Source organism: Hakea prostrata, chromosome 5 (assembly GCF_041222555.1).
Source record: "Hakea prostrata isolate BN-2017 chromosome 5, UWA_Hpros_2, whole genome shotgun sequence".
In the NCBI taxonomy this organism is placed as follows: Eukaryota; Viridiplantae; Streptophyta; class Magnoliopsida; order Proteales; family Proteaceae; genus Hakea; species Hakea prostrata.
Genome location: NC_142604.1, coordinates 51,994,978 through 52,001,768, shown reverse-complemented (window position 1 = coordinate 52,001,768; position 6,791 = coordinate 51,994,978).

The following is a 6,791-nucleotide window of genomic DNA, read 5'->3' as shown; positions in this document are numbered from 1 at the left end:
CACGTGTTCTATGACTCCTAACCGTCCACAACAGTAATCCCAAATATAATAATAAGAGAAAAGGTCAAAGTTACTTATTTATAGTGGACTGGAGCAATTTAGGGTTTAAATCTTGCAAGCAAACATGGGCGGTTGATTGGTCAATCAACCACCTTAAGCAACCACCCCCTAGTACTTTTCAATACTTGGGTGCTTTGCTTAAGTGGTTGATCCCCAAATCAAACCTAACCCTAACCAACATGTGTGGGTGATCTTACCTTGATTTTGGACATCTTCAATCACATCTTGTCTCCGGCTGGTGATCCACTTTCCCAGTCCGTCAGGGTTTCCAATGGATCTCCTTTGAATTCCCAAGATGGCAGGTTCTTCATCAACATAATCTAGATCCATAGATTTAGGGTATGGAGCATGGACTTCAATCCGAATACTCCACAACTTATTCCGGCTGGACCTTCGGGTACTCGGACCTGCAATACGGATCTCGGGTTAGAAATACTGGGGTTGTTATACTATTAACCCAAGAGATCCGATTGAAAGATGATTTTGCTTCCTTTGATTTACAACCGTCACCCAATGTGGCTATTGGTTCTCAAACTATGTTGCTCCTGAACCTAATCGACCTCATTTTCCCACCAATAGAGGTTGTTTTGGTTGCCGAGGCCAGAATAGGTCGGCCCTTTCCAATCGGTATAACCAATCCACTAGTCATGGATCTCAAACTTTTCCTAATGCAAATGGATTTCAGAATTTTAACAATACCAGTGGATTCCTGCATTTTCAAAAATTTGGTAGATTTGCAACTGAAGAGGGCACAAAGCTTTGGACTGTAGGCAACGTTTTAACCATGCTTTTCAAAGTGGGTCAAATACATCTATTGCAGCAAAATTTTCAGCTTATAACTCCTCACTAGTTATGGATTCAACCTTGTATCTAGGTTCGGGTGCAACCCATCATATGACCTTTGATTTTGGGTCCATCAATTCACCCCAAACATATCATGGAGAAGATAAAGTCCAAATTGGCAATGAGACATCCTTACCCATCATGAATACTTGTAATATTTCTTTAAACCCATCTAGTTCTTTGATTCTTCAAGATGTTCTATATGTTCCTAATATCAAGAAAAATTTGCTTTTTATTTCAAATATATAACAGATAACAATGTCACTTTGAATTTTATCTTGATGTATGTTATGTGAAGGATTGCAAAACAAGGAAGTGTCTTTTGCAGGGCAGGACCAACAATGGGCTTTACCAGTTTCATCTCTCCCCCCAAAAGAATTTTCATAATCATGCAAAGGCTTTCATGCGTGAAAGGACTAGTCTCTCTCAATGGCATTCCATAATAGGCCACCCTAGTTTTCGAGTTGTTCAACATTTAGTTAATAGTTTTTGAATTACCGTTTACCAAAGAGAAGGGTTTTTTTGATTTGTAGTGCTTGTCAGCAAAGGAGAAGTCATAAACTCCCCTTTGCACATTCTACTTCTTTTTTAGCATCCATTAAACTTGATTTATTCAGGCATTTGTGTGAAATCCAGCCCTAACCTTGACCCAGAAACCCTGTTGTTTGTAGGTCTGAAAACCCGAAGTAAAGGAAGAAGTCAACTATGGGCCATCTCAGTGGAAGACATGGTGTTTGACCCAGAACCCATGGAAGTTGATGATGGTGTTCCATACTTGGAAGCTTTGACAGATTTGGAAATGAAACTGCACCTTGATGAAGATGAGACTAGTTGATGGACTTAAAGCTTAGTTGCACATGATTTGAAGGCATTCCTCTATAGTAGGTGAGCAATATGTTAGTTGGGAGAAGCCCATTGGATTTGGATTAAGTTTAGGCCATCATTTCCTTGTTTTGGCCTTGCTGACATGCTTGGTCGACTGGGCCAGTCGACCAGCCAATCGACCAACAGGGACAGAATCTGCCAAGATCCTCTATTTAGGTCTTTTGGTGCTCTATATAATAGAAGTACATGTTTCTTAGCCTCATTTGTTTCTAAAACCCTTAGAGAACGTGGAGAACCCCTCTCAAAGCCTCTCTTGTGATTGAAGGAGATCTACTTGCAAGTTTTTGAAGTTTTCATCAATTGTTCCTCAATCAAGGTTAGTAATCTCTCATACTTGTTGCTGATTTACTCTTGCATGATCTAATATCTGTACTATGATTATGAAGGAGGTATTGCATACTTGCAAACACCTCTTTTTACAGTATTCAAGGTTGGGAATGAATCTCCATTCATTCCGATGATCTTCATACTTGATCATAGCTATGATTCTTATGATTTCTTCATGAAGGCATGATCATTCTTTCAATTTGATTTCTCTAGCATGTTAGATCTATTTTCATGTTAGATTCATGTATGATCTACTATTTATGTTCTACTAGAATGAGATCTTATCATCTCTAGTTCCTCTCTTGAGTTCATAGCTTGTTTCATAGAAAACTATGATTTTTACCAAATTAGAAAGCCATGTTTCCAAATTAGTCAGTATTGTTTTTGACCATTGTTGGTGTCTAATCTATGATAGGTAGTCTTAGGTTACTGTTCTTAATGATCCCTTGAAATTTCATAGTGTTTTGAATCCCGGAAGATGAGTTTCGGATTCATGTGGTCGATTGCTTGGTCGATTGGACCAAGCTACCATCCAATCAACCAAGGCAGACAGTGGCTATGGTCTTCGTCCGATTTGATTCGTTTGACCTCTAATCTTCTAGGCCTCTTTCCTAATGTTGTATCTATGCTTGTTTAGGGTTTATTTGCTAACTTTGGAACCATTCTCTTTGATCTTCGGATATCCATCGAAGTTAATTAAGGTAAGGACAATTGTTTCCATATTAACATAGATTGCGTGAATCTTAATTTCTATTTTGGGAATTTCTTAGATTCATTGCCATTCTTATACTTTCTTAGTATGATGCTACTGCTGTAAGTACTTCAAGTACAGTAGTACCTTGTCCATGTATTTCGTTATTACTTGAATCATGTATGATTACTTATCCTTGTCATTTACATATTCAATTGATTATGTTTATATGTATCTTTCTATATGATAAGATAACATTTGTGTATGTTATGACTGAACTGGGAATGTGATTGATTAGGTATGATTTGGGATTGGGGAATATACTTTTGACATTTCTGTCATTGGACATCAATGGGAATAGTATGGGATATTTCCGATGGTGCCCTTTGACGCTTTCCCGGATTATTGAATGTCATACCTAGGGCTTGTCTAGCAGTGTTTGGCTAGGGTGTCCCTGTTATATCAGACCCGATTCGGAAGGGTATTGAGACCAAGTAACTCGTGGTAGAAATGGGGATTTATGGGCACTCGAGATCGATGAGTTATATCCGTCAGAGGACATGAATCACATTATGGGAGCCATTCATTGGTAGGGTTGCAAATAGTAGACTTGGGCTCATGGGCACTTGAGACCGGTGAATTATATCCGTGAGAGGACATGAGAGCTTCCTGTCTATTATTTATGGATGACCAATAGGGTTGATGAGTCCATAGTCCGAGTTGGTTTGAGTAGCCATAGGATACACTGACTCTAGTGAGAAGGATACCAAAAAGGATCCTGAGAGGGGAGGAATGGAAATATCTAACTCTGAGTTGATATAACTAAGTAGAAGACTTGCATTGGGCTAGGCTTGACCTTGACATGCGCCAGTATTCATACCAAACGGTGGCGTGAGAGAGTGATGACCTAAACCCCAGCCATGGAATGTCCCGAGGGATGCAGGACCAATTACCAACTGAAAGAGAGTGATTTGGAATAGACCCAGAGGAGATGGTGCTATGACTTAAAGCATGTCTGCCAATAGAGGCCATCATACATAGAGTTAGACTCATACATGCATTGTCTATTTCATATCATATTGCATCTACTATGTTTTGCTATCATGTTATTTATGTTGCTATGGATATAACTTGCCTTGCTGAGTTCTTTTGAACTCACTCCTTTTCGTGCAAATATCTTTGTTAGATTATTCTACAAGTATTGACGAGTATGATGGCCAATTTTATGAAGTGCAAGTTGATGATGCATACTACTCTCAAGGTGGTAGCTGTTACGAAGATTACGGTGAAGATCCCTCGTGTGATCATGCTGCATACCAGGATTAGCCCTACCTTGGAGTGGAAGCGGCTGTGTTTAGTTTCTCTAGTTTATGTTTATGAAGATACACTTTATAAGACAGAAGAGACCTTAGTTTAGTTTGATTATTTCATTTCTTTCTCTCTTTTGGGAATCAATTGTAATATTTCCTTTTTAGTTTCGAGCTAAATTCCGCTGTGATATGTGGAATGATTTTCTGCACACTCTACATTTTGATTATTATATATTGGTATAATTCTTTCCGCACTTTGATTATATTGTCATTCTTTACTTCTTATTTTGATCTCTTGTTTATAAAATGATACATTGATTTTATCTTCTTCATGATTATGTTGTTGTGTATGTGGGAGGATGATTTCCTCGATACTTGTTCTTCGGGGCTGTGGATCACACACTCGGGTATGCCAGGTAGGGTACCGGCTGGGTGGATGTGACAATTTGGGGCCTTCACCTACTTCTGTGTTGAAGGCTATCGATATCATGTGGTACATGCCTTAGGTGGGTATCCTTTGACTCTTAAATCTGAAGTTCTTGGTGTTTTTCAAAAATTCAAGAAGTTGGTTGAAAATTTATTTGGTTATAGCATTAAATAATTTCATAGTGACTGGGATGGAGAATTTCGTTCAGTCTCCAAAATTTTCATTGATTTAGGGATTGACCATAGATTGGCTTGTCCTCACACCCATGAGCAAAATGGGACTGTTGAGCGCAAACATAGACATATTGTTGGGACAGGTTTGACATTATAAGCCCATTCCTACACTCCTAAAAGATATTGGGCTCATGCTTTTGAGATTTCGATTTTTCTGATAAAATAGAATGCCTACTAGGGTTTTGGGAAATGTATCTCCCTTATTTAAATTTTTTGGAAAAAACCCTAATTATTAGACTCTTCATGTTTTTTCTATGTTTGCTATCCTCAACTTAGGCCTTTTAATAAGCATAAACTTGATTATAGATCTGGTATTCATGTCTTTTTTGAGTATAGTTCTAGACATCGTGGGTATAAGTGTCTAGATAAACTCACTAGAAAGTTGATTATTTCCCTCTATGTAGTTTTTGATGAGCAAAGGTTTTCTTTCAGTGAAGGGACTCTTCCTTTCCCATGTTGTGATATCCCCTATGATCCTAACCCAGAAACTCGTATTATAGGTCCGAGAACTCGAAATGTGAGTATAAAGCAATTGTGAGCCATCCAGATAGAGACCATTGGATTGGAATTTGAACCAATGGAAGTGGATGGTGATGATGATGAAGCTGGAGTTCTATTGAAGTTCGGAAGAAGATCTCACTTGAATGCTAACGGATTCGGGAAGTGAATAAAGAGTTCAATGGCGACACGTTTGGAAGGTCCCAAAGATCAGATAAGACCCCCTATGGGTGTGGGCTATGTGTTGAAGCAGAGCCATGGGGCTCCAAACTTGCTCTTGGGTAGTTTTTAGGGGTGGGGCGACCCTACTCGGGTGACCCTACCTAGTGTTCATGAGTCAAAAGTGCTAAATTCGAGATTTTTTGTACCCCTATTTAAAGTGTCTTTTGACCTAAAACGTATTTTTATACTTCTTGGCCGTCAGAGAGCGTCTGCCACATTAGAGAGTTCACTGCGACGAAGGAGAACATCGTGGAGATCATATAGAGAGCTTTCCATATTTCACCTAGTTTTCTAAGGTTAGTCTACTCCTTTGTTAGTATAGACCATCTCCATTTGATTTTTCTCTGTTTGTAGAACTATGCGAGAAATTCATAATATTGGGGAACCGAAACCCTATTCTTGTTTGTACTTTAGAGTAATTCAACAATCATTCTATTTAGTTGTTTTCTTTCCAGATAGATTTTGTGAGAAGATCTATTTGTGATTCGTTAGGTTTTTTTTTTTGATTTGAGTATTTGAATGATTACCATTGTTAGATCTCATTCTTAGATGTTATTAGAATTTTCTATTCAATCTGGAAGTGGTTTAGAACCCAATCTTGTAGCCATCTGAATTGCAGAAGCAATATTTGTCCGTCATCGGAGAGAGGTCTCCTTGCAGGGGTCTCCCGAGGCAACCCTCCAAGCAACACCTAACCTACTGTTTTGCCTTTTGTTTTTATTTTCGATGTAAGACTTCTAGAGTTGTTTCCGACTTTTAACTAGCGTTTAAATAGGATTGTTTGGGACACGTTAGATTATCTTTTGACTCTTTTGAAAAAGTACAATTTACTCACAAGGTGAGGACATTCAATTATATATGCTTACTCTTAATTCCTAATATAATATTAGACTTGCTTAATGATTTGTATGCTATTGTTGAGACTTTTGTATTCATTTAATGTTCTAAAATTGAAGAATCATGATTGTTTACTGAATTATAAGTGTTATTGTTGAGTTGGAATAAAAGTGGACTTGAACTGGGGTTGTGGAGTAGCCTTTGCCCAAGGAACCTTAGAAGGAACATATATCTTAGGTGGCATCTCTAGGTTGTCTCGATGAATCATGGTAAGATACCTCCTTATGTCATTATCATAGCGGGGGGGGGGGTATTGATGCTGAGTGATCGGTGGCACTAGTGTGGGGTGGTGGGCACTCAGGACTAGTAACCAACCCATGAGAGGACACAACCACATTGTGAGGATCATTCATGGGTAGGATTGCATATAATAGGCTTAGGCTCATTGACACTCAAGA